Source organism: Dreissena polymorpha, chromosome 12, assembly GCF_020536995.1.
Source record: "Dreissena polymorpha isolate Duluth1 chromosome 12, UMN_Dpol_1.0, whole genome shotgun sequence".
Taxonomy (NCBI): domain Eukaryota; kingdom Metazoa; phylum Mollusca; class Bivalvia; order Myida; family Dreissenidae; genus Dreissena; species Dreissena polymorpha.
Window position 1 is genome coordinate 32,651,903 of NC_068366.1, and position 15,394 is coordinate 32,667,296.

The following is a 15,394-nucleotide window of genomic DNA, read 5'->3' on the forward strand; positions in this document are numbered from 1 at the left end:
AAGAAGTGTTGTTTTTTTAAGTTTGAACCAATGAAAGTACCTGAATCATTTTCTTCAAACTAGTTTCGGTCTGATTGTTGCCGCTAACGTCAAGCTCCCTTTACGAAGAGGTTTTTAAACAAAATATCTTAGTAAAGAAAACAATACATTTGAAATGAGCTACATTTATAATATTTATCAAATTTCATTAAAACTTGTTCAAATCAGCGGTCTGCCTGAACAACTGCCTGAACTGCAGCTACCGCTGAGAACAGGTAGCAACAACAACGTAATAATCATCCAAAATAACAACATCGCAATTATCAAAGCAACAGCGTCATCATCGACAACAACAACGTCGCTATCACCATTACCGAAAACGTCGTCATCATCAACAACAGGGTCAAATAAAAACAAGATCGTAAGCATTAACAACAGCGTTGTGATAACCATCAACGAACCAACGTTGTCGTCGTGAACAAGTTATAACTATCAACAACTATAACGTCGCAATCATCAACAAACAGGTTTTCACCATAATAACAAAAACAACGTCGTAACTATCAAACATCAATGTTTTATAATCGTCAACAAAAAACGTCGAAAAAAAAAACAAAACATCGCCACCATCAACGAAAACGACGTCGTCCTCATCACGGGAGGGAAGCCCATATTATATATATATATGTTATAATAGAACAGGCCCGTAGCCAGGGTTTTGAAAAGGGGGTGCGAATTTTTGCCATCGACGATTGTTATTGAGCAACGAAGTGGCGAAGGGGTTGTGTGCGGGAGGGGATGTCCCCCACCTGCAATCGGGGGCTTTGGAGGTCTAGGGGGAGCCAGAAAATTTTGAAAATGAAACGTAAACTCCTGCATTCTGGTCACTTTTTAACTGTATTTAGAGACTGAAGTTATGGAACCTTTTTATATAAAATTTCACTTTCATTGACCATACTCAGTGACTGATCGACATGAATGTGATATAACATACATGTATTTCCCACCACGTTTTTCAATAACCACATTTGTTTATCAGTCACGGATATACATAATGTTATACGGTGTTTAACACACTTTGTTAACATGTGCAACAACACATTTATAGAACGTAAAATCAACAATAAGAACGGTAGAAAATATCATTATTTATTGGAATTTTGGAATCTTGATAAAATTGGTGTGTTTTACCATTCCAACATTCTACCATTCATAAATCGAGCAAATTAAATGGAAATATTTGACTTTTTTTTCAAAACAATTGTTAGTCTGCCAGTATGGGTAGAACCAGAGACCTAGCATTGCTTTAAACAAGCTAAAAGTGTATTGTACAACAAACACTGATTAACAAAACTGGGTCTATTCTAATCTGCTTCAATACTAAACATAAATCAAAATGGTATAACTGGTTACTTTAATTCTTTTTTAAACAATTTTTAACAAACAAGTTATCTTTTTCGAAACGAATTTCATAAACATATAACTCTTAACGCTTTAATAAGACCCTATAACCACAAACTACTGGCCTAATGGTCTCAAAGTCCTTAACAATGTATACGTTGAAGAAAAAATATGTACTTATTTGCCCATTATATGCTCAAGATCCGTCACAGTTGATAAACATTAAACATCAACGTCCACCTGATCATATGTTATAACGTTTTAAATTCATTATACTAACTGTTTAAAAGTAGAACATTCCTAGTGTCAAGTTTGACATAATTAAAACATTGTGGAAAGTTATGTATGTGGAGCAGAACAGATGCCATTAAGTGTTGATAAATTACAAAAAGCTACATTGCTTTGTAGAAATGATTTGTTTTCTTGTCATTCAACAACAAAATTATCCTGTCTTGAGCATAGCTGTTATTTTTGTTGCTGGAAAACCCTTTAGGGAATCCGAAAATGGTTGTACGGGGAAACAACAAAAAGACAACGCAGGCTGTCGACAACGATGTGCACAATGTGTTATTGTTATAAATCGTGGTATAATGCAAAGTTATTAACCAGTGACTCATTAGTCTTCGGCAATAGTCGAAGGGTGTTCTTTGATTTCAGTCATTTTCGGAAGCTGACAACATTCCGTTAATAATCATCTAAAATGTATTTTCTTTTTTATAAGATTATTTATCTTAATCAAATAGTTTTTTACGCCATTTAGATAGTAGTCGAAAAAGGTTATTGGACTGGGATTTCAACCCACAATAAGTAGGCTTCATCATTTTGTTTTGATATCTACTTAAGTTAAAGACGATGACAAAAGTTACAAAACAATCATTTAGTATCAAATATCTATAAATAATTATCGATTGTATACGGATTAGAGTGCCAGGTTAATAATTTTGCATTATACAGAAAACAAATATCCATTTATTCCAAAGATTCCGATTCAATTTTGCGGGGACCGGCTCCTAAGATCTTCTCAAATTTCGCTGTCAAAACTTCCGTTGATTTCAACAATTCTACGGTTAAAAATTGTAAATAAAAATCACGCGCTATCTTGGAAATGACTTAATCGAGAAAATAATTATATGGTGACCTGTCGGTTGCATATTGAATACAACATTATTTTAACGCTTAAATACGAAGACTCACTGGGTTCCTGGAAAAAAAATAACCGTTTATGCGTCAAATAAAGTTTGGTGCAACTTATAGTACATTTTTTTTACTCGTCAAAAAGATTGGGTGCGAACGCATCCAACGCACCCCCACCCCCTGGCTACGAATATGTAGAAACACGGAATGCAACTTTATATGCCGTAAAACTACACCATCTTTACTGAAAACAATGTAACTCGAACCATGTTTAACGAATCAACTACACATCGGTTGTTTTCGAAAGCCAATAAAATATTCTCTCAGGAAAAATTAACATCAGTACAATTGATCCAGCAGTATTTCGATACTAGCCCTATTAAATTGACACCATTTTAGCGCGTCTTTCGATCCGCAAGTACAAAATCTAAACCGAAACCAAGCAGAGCATTTTCATTTATGTGCTATTGAAATCATTGTTAATTTGTTCTCTTCTTCGTACGGTAAGATTGTATAAAAATTAAAAATTTAAGGAGCGTTTAAAAAATTTGTTAACGGAGAGTAACTGAAGGAAATGTTATATTGAAAAATTAAATTGCAACGTTGGAAACATTTATCGCAAAATGTCTATATTTAAAACGGTTGATTATGATTTTTTTATATTGGATGTAGTGTTAAAGGAAACTTTGATTTTAAATATTATAATTTATATCAGATAACATCAAGAGCGAAAATGCCTACTCAACTGACCCTGTTTGAAATTGGAGTGGCGTTTCTGGTTTTGATGATCGTAGGGTTGATTACGTGCTGCATACAGCAAGGATGGTGTTCTTCGAGAGCCGAGAACTCAAGGCAGGCGAACGGGTAAAGCAACTGATTTATAATGTTTGAATATTTTATTTGCGAGATATAATGAAAGCACTTTTAAAAGTTTCATTTTTTTAAGAATTTTAAATGTCAGTTGTGCACTTGTCCCGTTTGGTTAAAGGGGAAAGGCAACCTTTAAGGTACATACGATTATATGCCTTATCTCCTTTTTTGTTTGCGCTTAACAGCTACGACGATATCGACATACGCATCATACTCGTGCAGGACGGCCCTACTGCTCGTCCTGGTGTTCTCGGAACCAGCAATGTGTCTACGTCACAACATTGTTCTGGATGCGGATGTCAAGTGTGGTCAATTGATGAAGACACTGGGCAGAACACACAGAACCAAGTGAATCCAATACGTTTCAGTAACACAGTAGAGCTGATAGAAGATATTCAATATGAGTTGTAATACAAACTGTAAGATTTATAAGCACTTAACAATCGAAATGTCTTTATTTGTACTCAATACTATTCTAAATATACTTTAAAATTGACATTGTTTCTATTCTTACTGTGTGTTTTTCAATTTCCGATCGATATGTGATACATGTACCCTGATATATATATATATATATATATATATATATATATATATATATATATATAAAATGAATGTATTTTTATTACAAAATAACATTAATAACGGATTGAAATACACTATATAGTGTTGTTTTCTCTGCGAATAACAGTTGCAGCATGAAATGGCAGCTATTATTATTTGAGTTATAAAGTCGTATGTTTAGACCACAAATTTAAACAATACAAAGCAGGCTTGTGTATTCCATTGCGTAGCAGAGAGTGTTATGGATAAAAAACTAAAGCACTTTTATTTCTGCCTTTGTAAGTATGTTTAAAGGATGAAATATATATTATAGTAAAATGATTATAGAAATTATATTAAGGCATGCATTCGTTAACTAGATCGTTTCCTTAGCCGGCGATGACTCAGAGACGCTTTTGAACAATCAAACCATGTCAATTTTAGTAATGAAAGACAAACTGATGTGTTCCTTGTAATAAACGGAGAAGCCTTGCCAGAGTTCGAGCTTCAAAATCGTCATATGTTTGAATACCAGTTGGTTTTCTTTTACGTGCTACAGCAAGGAGGTAAAGTGTGGACCTGTTCGCACGATAACCACGAACCTTACATCATTAAAAGCTAATCGACTGCGGTGTCGTCCTGTTTCCTTGTTTCCTTGTTAAAACATCCTGCTCTGAAAACCGAACTGTTTCCCTTCAAGTGTTACCATGCGCTTCGCAAGTTAAGAAGATGGTCAAATGCCACCTATATTTCACTTTTTTTATTTAACAAAACTCGTTTTCATCGAAAATCAAAAAAGCCAAATGCACACATGTAAGAGGTGATTTATATAAAAGTCCAGTGTATAACACTAGCAGTTATAGTTTTCAAGGATTTTGAGACAGAATAGCAAAAAAGATAATATTTAAAACTTCCTTAATGTTCTTATTGCACTTTATATGCAAAGGAGCGCAAATACACAAACTGACAGTTTTTGCAAAATGTTCATTTTCTTGCATAAATACTTTCCTGATTACTTAACACAAAAAAAATGTCGTCAGCTTAAACAACTTCTTCAACATAAACAACACATTTTATCAGTGACACCAACGCCATCATTATCAAAACAAACAGCGTTGTCATCACAAGCATCAATATCTTCATGATCATCAACAAACCAAGTCGTTATTTAAAACAATATCATTAAATCAAACGCAACAACGTCCTTACCATCAAAAACAACGTTGTCAACATTAACAGAAAACATTACGTTGTCAGTATAAAAAGGATCGAGTCTTCTTGCATAAATGTTGCAATCATCATCAACAACAAAATCACAAAGTCGTCAGCTTTAAAAACAGCAACGTAATCACCAAAAGGGTCGTCATCATTTACAAAAAAGATGTTATCATCACAACAATACGTTCAACATAAAAAAAAACATGGCAACCAACAATAAAACAATTGTTATCGCAATTAACTGCGTCATCGTCGAGGAAAACGCAATTTTAAATGAAAATCACAATTGTTGTCACCAACAACAACATCGTCGTCTCCCACAACAACGTCGTTATCAGCAAAAACAAAGTCGTGATAATAATTTTAAACAATGTTGTCCTTATCTACGACAAAACTTCTTCATAAACAACGTCGTCATTTTCAGCAACAAAAACAACGGTATAAGCATCTATAAGAACAACGTCGTAACAAAATTGTCTGTTTCAGCATTAACGACAGTGTCCCCTTCATCAAAAAGTCATCTACAACGAAAACAGTTTTCATTAACAACAAGGGCATCGCCATTAACATCAACAAAGCTATTAATTATGAATCTCCAAGTTATTAATCTTTTGCGTAATAAACAGTGGCGAACTTTGCTAAATTCATTAAGTGTATCTGCAAGAAATAGTGTGAATACAGGTATGTCATAACACACAAGTTTAAATGTCAGACTTATATTGCAGATCATTTATTTAAAAGCAGCTTATATTGAAGCACTTGTAAATTATCAAGATTGCACAGTCTAGGTACATGTTCTTGTTGGTTTGTGCAAATGTTTCTGTATATTAAAACATTAATTTTGCCGATTGGTAAATATGAACTATTATTTAATTACAATATGGTGTTCATTTAATCATTCAAATTATATTAAATATCGATATATAAACCGCAATATACTTTTTAAAAATGGATCATGATTATTTATTTAACACGCTTAAACCCAAGTACTTTTGCCAGGTGATCTCTTATGTAAACAATATGAGTTTATATTGAATACTAACGCCGATAGATTCATGATTAATTGTCAACTGATTCGCGCTTAAACGCCGGTGTTTCAATGATACAAATACCGATAATGACTCGCCTTGAGGTCACAATGTAATAATATTTGTAACAAGAGCACCGCATAACGGGTGCCGACGCTCGGCTGCGGGTGCAGTTTTGGATAAATGAAAGTTTGTCAGAATATTGTTTTAGAGGTCATAGTGACCTTGACCTTTGACCTAGTGACCCCAAAATGGGTGTGGCGTGTAGAACTCATCAAGGTGCATCTACATATGAAGTTTCAAAGTTGTTGGTGGAATCACATTGATTTTAGAGCCAATGTTCGAAAGGTTAACAAAATGTAAAGGTTTTAGCACGACGCCAGAAGACGAGCTGGCTATGACAATGCCTCGGGTTTTCTCCGAAAACAGCCCAGCTAAAAATGAAAGTGAATAGTGTATCTATAAATTACGGTGGCATAAATGGGACATATGAACATAGTCTTTGATGCTGCAAAAATCTTGTTGGTGGTAATGTGGAAATTGTTGTTGTAGGAGATCTTGAACAATTCAAAATCAACTGTTTTAAATATAGACATTTTGCAATTAATGTTTCTAACGTTTGACAAAATTGGATATTATATGTCAACAAATCATTTCCTTAAGTTACTATCCGTTAACATAATATTTTTTAACGCTCCTTAAATTTGGTTTATTAACAATGCGATCAACAACTTGTATCACTAAAGCAAAAGTTTTTAAACTTTGCCCTGATACGATAGGGATTTCCCGAAGGATTCGTATTGTAAAGTATATTGAAGGTCATAAAAAAAAACTGTTAAATTCGCTCTGTTTGGCCATATAGAGGGTTTGTATCGTGTTCTCGATTTGTTTTAAAATCTCTTTCTCTGATTTAACTAGAAATTGTATTCGCTGTGGGCCTACAAGTTGCCACAACGTAGGCTACGATTCATGCGTTCGTCCACCGGAAGTACGCACGGGGGCGGACACTCTATGTCATTCGTGTGAGGATCTGACTCGATACGGGGAAACTAGACATGGCGACGTATTGTACTGCATAGGTAATATTTCACATTTTTATAACGTTCTCTTTATGTTTAAAGAGAATCTAGGACCATTACATGTTCACACAAGTACTTAAAAGTACTAAAAATGATGTTTCGGACATTTTCAAAGGTTAAATACAAGGGTTTCATATTTTTTTCAGCTAAACATGAATGTTCATTATCAATTGAATAATTTGAAATCAATGCAATTATTATTTATGTAATATATACAAGGCATTGTAATCTCAAAAACCGAACATGACAGCGTCTCGTATTGGAAAAGGACAACATTATATATTTGTGAAGGGAAAGTAAGTATTTAAAGGGATCTTTTCACGGTTTGGTAAATTGACAAAATTGAAAAAAGTTGTTTCAGATTCGCAAATTTTCGGTTTAGTTATGATATTTTGTAGAAAACAGTATTACTGAACATTTGCCATGGTCTAATATAGCCATAATATGTATCTTTTGACGATTTAAAAACCTAAAAATTATAAAGCGTTGCAACGCGAAACGATTGAATAATTTGGAGAGTTCTGTTGTTGTCGTTTAAATTTTTGAAACTACGAAAATTGCTTATATAACGTATAAAATACGCTTTTTATGTAAGCTTGGCAGGATAGCTCAGTTGGCTAATGCGTTTTTACTTCAGGATTCTGGGGGTCACTGGTTCGAGCCGTGCTGCGGGCTACTTTGTTTTTCCTTTTTTAAATTTTATTTTTGATGTTTTACTGGAGCTTTAAAATTTAATGTTTACATTTATCAATATAAAGCATTTAATGACAAACTTCAAAACATGCCAAAATCTGTGAAAAGGCCCCTTTAATAGTCCTATCTAGGAATGCATTGATCAGAACAAAATATTAGAGATCAAATAGATCTTCAGCTAATTTTGTATTTGGGTTAAATAGTCCTTACTTTCATATTAAGTTGGCTCTAATGTGACATAAATGAACACTACAATTGACTGATATAAATTTCTAAACTCATCAGGACACGTACATTATTTTATTTTTGTTATGGTGACATTAGACCTAATTTTAGTTTGTAACTCATTCTCCATTTGAATTTCAGATTGTAATCTGTTAGTATAAATTGAGTGTCCTTTTTCTGTTTACGCCTAACAGTTACAAGACAAGAATAAACGTTTACATATTTTGACAGATATCAACATGGTTGTTTGCGGTTTTGTTTTAATTTATGAATTTAAGCGCTACTGAGGTAATGAGGCGTAAGGATGCACCTTACTGTTTTGTGTGTTAATGTACATCCAAGTTATAATTTTTCTCAGTGCGTTTTACGCATTGTGCACGTAGTTTTATAGTTTTCGCTTTAAAATGGGATATTCACTCAGTCGATATCTTCGTTGCATACGTCATTGCTAAAATATTTGTTTTCATTTGTAAGTTGTGTTGGTTCGCTATGAAACATTCACTTGTTCATATCACAACTTTTCTTAGTCTACTCAAAGATGTCGCTTTGATTAAATAGTTTTGTAAACGCTATGGCAACTGTATTACCGACGCAATTAAACAGGCAAGGAAACTGGCAGATGTAAACACAATTACCGAACTGGTATTGGACTCTTCTAAGCTACACTTTTGACGCTTTGTATGACACTGGCAGTGGTTCTATTCGTAAGCTGGAAGGAAAAATGACTACAAGTAAGTTGACGAAACAAGACCTTACTGCGCTTGCACATGATGTTAATAGTGCTTTGTCCCTTCAAGTTTTCCGGTATCATTTGACAATATGTACTTATCTCCTTTTTCTTTACTCACTTTTTAGATCATTTGAGAGTCTGAATCGAGTTAAACCGATTCGAAAACAGTGTCTTATTCAGAAAAAAAAGCACACAAGATACAAATAGTGACTCAGACGAGTTAACAAACATTACGAACAGGGAATCACATGTTATTATAAAGGAAATACATCTAATAGAATGTCGCGATGGTCGACACAACAATGTTCCTCCACAGCAGGTTGATAGCGGAGAAATAAGTATAGGTTTCCGGTAGCCCAAAACGGAAACAATGGGGGCTCTAGAATGAGATGGTTGACTTGAGCAAGTTATATGTAAATAAAATTTGCATTATTGGACATTAAAGAAGCCTGTCACTAAAAGAAATGTTTTGTTATTTGTGAGTGTTTATGAACATGATGTTCAATTTGAATTTAATTGACTGTGTAACAGATTTGGGCATTTATGAATCTCAAATTGAATTTCTTTAAACAAGCAACGGATTCAACAGCTCAAGTAAACACAATGAATTTTTTTTTACATTTTGCTTTAAAATAAACTAAACAATACGCATCGCGATTCGAACCGGAGTTTACAAAATCACCGGGCTAAGGAGTCTACAAAAATGTTGTTGAAAAAACCCATGACTTATGTGACCTCTTGAGACTTTAAACACAAATGTCTTTACAAAACATGAATTAATGGAAAGTGATTTACAAATCACAAATTTCAATCGTAACTAAGCCATTTCGGTAAGGCACATACTCTTGCAACCCTGCCTTGTATAGAAGCCTTCCTATCAATCATTTCTACAAAAGTTTAAAATAAAAATACATTTAATTATAAAATTGATATAATTTATGTTATTTAGTAAATACATGTTCTTAAATACTTATAAATACAACTAAAGGCGAGGCCAATTTTGAGAATTCCATTTTCTCCTATTTAATAGGCAGTCCTTTTTTAACCCAATGTGATGTATAAGTTCTCAGAAAGAACAGGGCCATCATGCTTAATTCAGCTGCTCTGTGTACACTGTATGCAATTCGACGTTTTGATGTTGGCTTTTTACTTCATACTAGGGATTGCATTGAATAGGATAATTGGTATTCGAATATTCGGTTATTAAATGATTCGAATATTCGATCGTCAAATATTCTATATATTTTTTTACAAAGGCTGGTAATTTATACCACTGTGCAGTGGACAAAGCTGCTATAAACGTATTATAAAAAAAACCGGCAATGGCATACCCGAATATACAACATAATATATTACAATTCATTAGATGTACACGAACATAAGCAATACGTGTCTGAAAGTTAACATACAAACAGTCTTACTTCATCATGGAATTTTATCCGTTTGGCTCTAGTGGACGCGCTTTTATTACGTTTACTCACTTAAAAATGTCAGTTCTTTTACGTATATGTATAACAGCTACGCAATAATAGTTGTTCAACTGATGAAAATTTCAAAGTATTCAGATAGCAAGAACTTTTCGAATGATTTATTCGTTGCCAACCCTTATTTGTAAACCATGTTTAATGCTTAACAGTTGACACTTTATACCTTTCTTTGATTATAAGAAATATGTTCAAGATCGCTTTTATTAGTTCCTCTGGTACATACATTTTGAACAAATAACCTCCCTCTTTCGGCATATATATGCCTGTCACTAGTATTTCCATTGCTTAGATTAAGCACACACTTGGAGTCAAGTTCTTAAGAATATAAAACATATGAATTTTTCACGAGCCCTACCGACACGTCCACACGAGTGTACATTCTCAAGAAAATGATATAAACGGCTTTTTATCGCACGCGTGTCAAAGACATGTGAAAGGAGTATCGCAAACTTCATGAACATTCACACATTTTGTAGATATGCGTTTTATTGAAAAACGCGCGCACGCTTCTATGATTAAAATGTAAGGCTGGTGAACAAATAGTAATTTGGGTAAAGATTAGATCACTCGACCCCTTCAGCTGATAACCTAAATCCACGGAAGAGAGGTCGAATACTTTTGTAACAAAAAATAAATTGTCATGAATGTTTATTATTGATAAATGGTTAACAATTAACTGTCAGTTAATGTAATTATATTATGTTTACATTATTTAATTTAATCCATTTCCATGGTACCAGCTATGCGTTGGCGGTATAACATTTCGTGGAAACGTTAACAGACTTGGGTACGAAGAAAGAAGTATAATTATACTTCCTTCTTCGTATGGAGTCTATATTTACAAATTACGATTTGTCTATAAATAACCAAGTTGGAAAGTCACGATGAAAATTACGTTGTGTTTAAAAAAAATATATCAAAATTAGGTAACCCACGTTCAACTACGGTGGCATAGAGGTGACATTCACTCCTTTTTTTTTAAATTGCACTCCTCTTTTTTCTATCTCGTGGCCACGAGTTAGCTATGTCGTGGCCACGAGATAGAAAAAAGAAAAGTGCAAAACTAAATAAAAGCGGCGTGCAATTAAAAAAGAGCGGAGCAGTAAATAAAGGCAGAGTGCATAAAACAAAAGAGGAGAGAATTTTCGCTATCTCGAGATCCCGAGTTAGTCAGCCAATCATGCATAAAATAAGACCACTCTTCGAAAATGCACTTCGCTTAACAAAATCACAACATATAAATTAAACGTTTCAAACGTTATAGCGCTTGTCAAATTGACTAATATCATTTTTGAAATACTATGCTTGAGTCATCTTTGCAATAACGAGGGAAGTTTATTCAAAACATAATACATATAGGATCTGGCACGAGTTGTCATATCATACCATATTTTATTAAACGAGTTCAGGAATTTTGTTAGTTGGCGAGCCTGTGGCGAGCTTACTAACGAATTTCCTAGACGAGTTTAATAAAATATGGTATAAAATGACAACGATTGTCAGATCTTTTTATCACATGCTTTTGAATGAGCAAATGAAATAAATATTTACGCAAACATAATGATAAATCCCGAATGTTGTTTACATTTCGTGACGTCATTTGACGTTGCAAAGTCATTTCAGCAAAATAACAAAATGCGATTGGTCAATCGAGCGAAAATAAGCCAATGAAAACGCTAAAAAGTATATTACACATGTGTAACATAAAACTATAAGTAATTGTTATATTACATGGGAAACAGGGTATGGCATGTAATAAATACAACATTGTGTAGTAAAACCAATGAACTGATCATAATAGTGGACAAACGTTATGAATTATTCGAAATCATTAACAAAGGCAGCCAGATCATTTAGCGTGGGATGTTACCATCCGGTATATTTTACTGATTGTTGATGACCTTTTTTATTTTCCTTGCAAGTAAATGTTGAATGTGAACTAGTTTTTCTACTTTAGCAAAATAAATAAAATGGATTTTAGCTACCTTTCTTCTTGAAATATCAATAACTTTGCACACACAAAAATGAACACATTTTTGAAGGACCTCTATTACATATTAGCACATTTACATGTAAACTTACAATACGAAAAGTAATTATAGAGGTGAATAAAAGCTGCATGACTTGAAGAAAAAAGTTAATTTGAAGGAGCATGTTGTGCCTCATGTTACACAATAGAGTCCAACTTAGCAACTTCAGCTTCATGATTTAATCGCCCTACTTCCATAGATTATACAACATACTTTGCCTTTGATCGGCATGCATTACCGTTATGGCAAAAGCGGAAGATGCTTTAGTATTTGTTGAGATTGAATGCGTTATAAAGAGATATAAAAGTCAAGAATCTCGCTATGCGGACTGTTTTCTAAAACTCTTTCAGATACTGTCCAACGCCCGTAACTTTGTCAAATATCAATGGACCCAAACGTCGTCATGATGTTTTCAATTGGCCTTTAGATGATGTGTGGCTCAAAGGTTCAGTAGTGGTAATTGTGTTTCACAAACGCAGATCTTGTTTTATGCTTGGTGTGTATATTTAACATGTAGATGAATTTTAGTTCATGTAACTAATAAAATAAAAGAAATGTTAATTTTAACACCTTAATTATACCTGTACACATGCGTCAGAATAAAACTTATGTTTATCCAATAAATCTGTCTTATTCGACATACATGTATAGTTGACGGACCTACTTTATGTGTCTTTATTGATAAGTTATAAGTGTTTCTTTATTTCCTTGGCAAATGTCAAGGTGTCAAGACAGTTGGTCAACTGTGAATATATGCCAGCATTTTAACGTTGTGTTAGTAAATACGAAGGCTTAACTTTGAGCACATCTTCCATGGGTTCAAAACGTCCAATTATAAACATTTTAAACTTTTGGTTTATGATCAGCTGGGAAGAGTTCTAGATAAAACCAGCGTCAGTGAAGTTTCAGTTAGTAACGGCTTTGGCTAGCTGCCAATAAAACTTAAAACTAAGTAAAATGCCTGGTATTAAAAGTATATGAACAGTAGCAAAGCGATGTTAGACTTCCAAAAATGTATTATGAGAACAATATGCTTACCATATCTTTTGACGATAAAAGAACATTGTCAATGAAAATTTACGAGTGAACGAGTCTATACGACTTGCTGCGACAGGGGCAAGGTTTATGACATTTTATGAGCGGATGAAGTAAGCAAGTCTCTAAAACAAGCAGCGAATAAAAATGTCTACGTGGTGTGTTTGAGAGTGCATTAGAGCCAATGGACACGTATTCGACAAGTAAACGAGAAGGGAAAAGACGCCGAGAAGCGGCGAGAATGTTGAAATCTTTCAAATTCCCGCCGCTACTTGGGGATTTCAGTTGACATATGAGGACATCCATGCGACATAGAACGATATACAAACAAGATTTTAACGACAACAGGGGAGTTCTGGCGAGTTAAAACGCGCAATATCTCGTTTCCCATATTCGCCACAGTGTGGAACGGCCTTAATAAAGTAACGTCATGTGATTGGTCAGGGTAATACCTTCTGGTCAATTAAACATCTGGAAGACAAAATCATCATAGTTTGTGCTTGAAAGTACATGGTATTATATGCGATTGTAATTGTTTTGTTTTTATCTTCCAATGATTTAAACACATTTTCTGGAGTTTCACTATTCCAATACATTGACAGATTCACAATTAGGTGTACTATGTAAATTTGTGTGTGTGTTTTATCAAAGTTATAAAAACGAAAATGCCAGATGTACACATTGGTTTTTTAAATGATAAAGATTAGAAAGCTATAACATTTTGTAAAATATATATGTTTTACTTTTCCTGATAATGCTGAGGAACCAACTAAATCATGTGACAAAGGTGCAAGTGACCTTGTCTAAAAGATCACGTTTAAGTGGTATTAAAACTTCAATTGGCAATACGCCAGTTTTTCGTGATTGCGTGTTTTAATGAACCCATAAGTATTAAGTTAAACTATAAAACCGGACAGAACTACACCTAGGAAGAATAGAGCTATAAGGAGAAATCAATTACACACGCGCCGTATTTATCTGACCTACATGTCTTCTTCTGTGTCATACGGATTAAAGTCTGGGACATGCAATACATGTTATACTTTTAAGACATGTTTATTATCATGAAGTAGGCTTATGTAGACACATAGCAATGCTTCTTCCCCGTAGCAACGGGTCGACAAATAAAATGAGTTTAAATTTTACATAAAAGTGATAATATAATTACAATTAATTATACTGGATAACCGTTGAAATGCTCATTATCCGCTATCCGTTACCATAACATGAAGTTAAAACTGCAAGCATACATACTTTATTTGAAAACGAGTTGATGTCAGTGAAAATAACCTAATACTTAGAAATAATTAGGCCCCTTATTCAAGTTATGGATATGCGATTCTAATTTAATGTAAAGTTACTTTAAAGATGTCGCGTCTGATGACCCAACAACGTTTTAACCACAACAGAGTGATTGGGCCAACAATACATACCGGATCTCGTTGAATAGGCCATATAAATGAACAAACCATTTGTTACTCAGCATAAACATAAACGGTGTTAACCGTTGCATTACAGCTAGCACTCGCTACAAAAGATCGAAAGCAAACTCGAAATTATCAAGCTATTTTTTTACTTATATATTACCTTTTATACATTTCTTCAAATACATCTCAAAATTGAATTATTGAATATGCCGAAACTCAATTGTATTGACGTTTGGACTAAATATTAATATTATATCAATATTCAGATAAGTAGATCATCAAATTTCGGCTCTCTTTGTGCATCTCTTAGGTAAACACATTTCAATCAAGCTAAGGGTACACTAATACTCTAGCTAATTGGTTAAAAGTTGCATTGCTGATAGGTAAGTTATTTTATCCAAAGAATCAATTTTGTGGAACAAACACATTTAACAAAGTTCATTCCTCCGTTCAGACGCTATCTTTATATGTAGTTGTGTCGAATACAGTGACTTTACATAAGCAGCTTAATTAGG

General features: G+C 33.8%; 2 long non-coding RNA genes across 2 annotated transcripts; one reads left to right on the forward strand and one right to left on the reverse strand.

Moving 5' to 3' along the window:
* The first annotated feature begins 2,951 nt into the window (after positions 1 to 2,951).
* On the forward strand, positions 2,952 to 3,880 carry LOC127854159 (uncharacterized). Its single transcript, XR_008036943.1, has 3 exons — positions 2,952 to 3,017; positions 3,230 to 3,378; positions 3,570 to 3,880. It is a non-coding gene; the product is annotated as an uncharacterized LOC127854159 (long non-coding RNA).
* Positions 3,881 to 4,117: 237 nt separating this feature from the next.
* On the reverse strand, positions 4,118 to 10,864 carry LOC127854160 (uncharacterized). Its single transcript, XR_008036944.1, has 3 exons — positions 10,322 to 10,864; positions 8,806 to 8,879; positions 4,118 to 5,666 (listed from the first exon to the last, which is right to left on the reverse strand). It is a non-coding gene; the product is annotated as an uncharacterized LOC127854160 (long non-coding RNA).
* Positions 10,865 to 15,394: the final 4,530 nt, after the last annotated feature.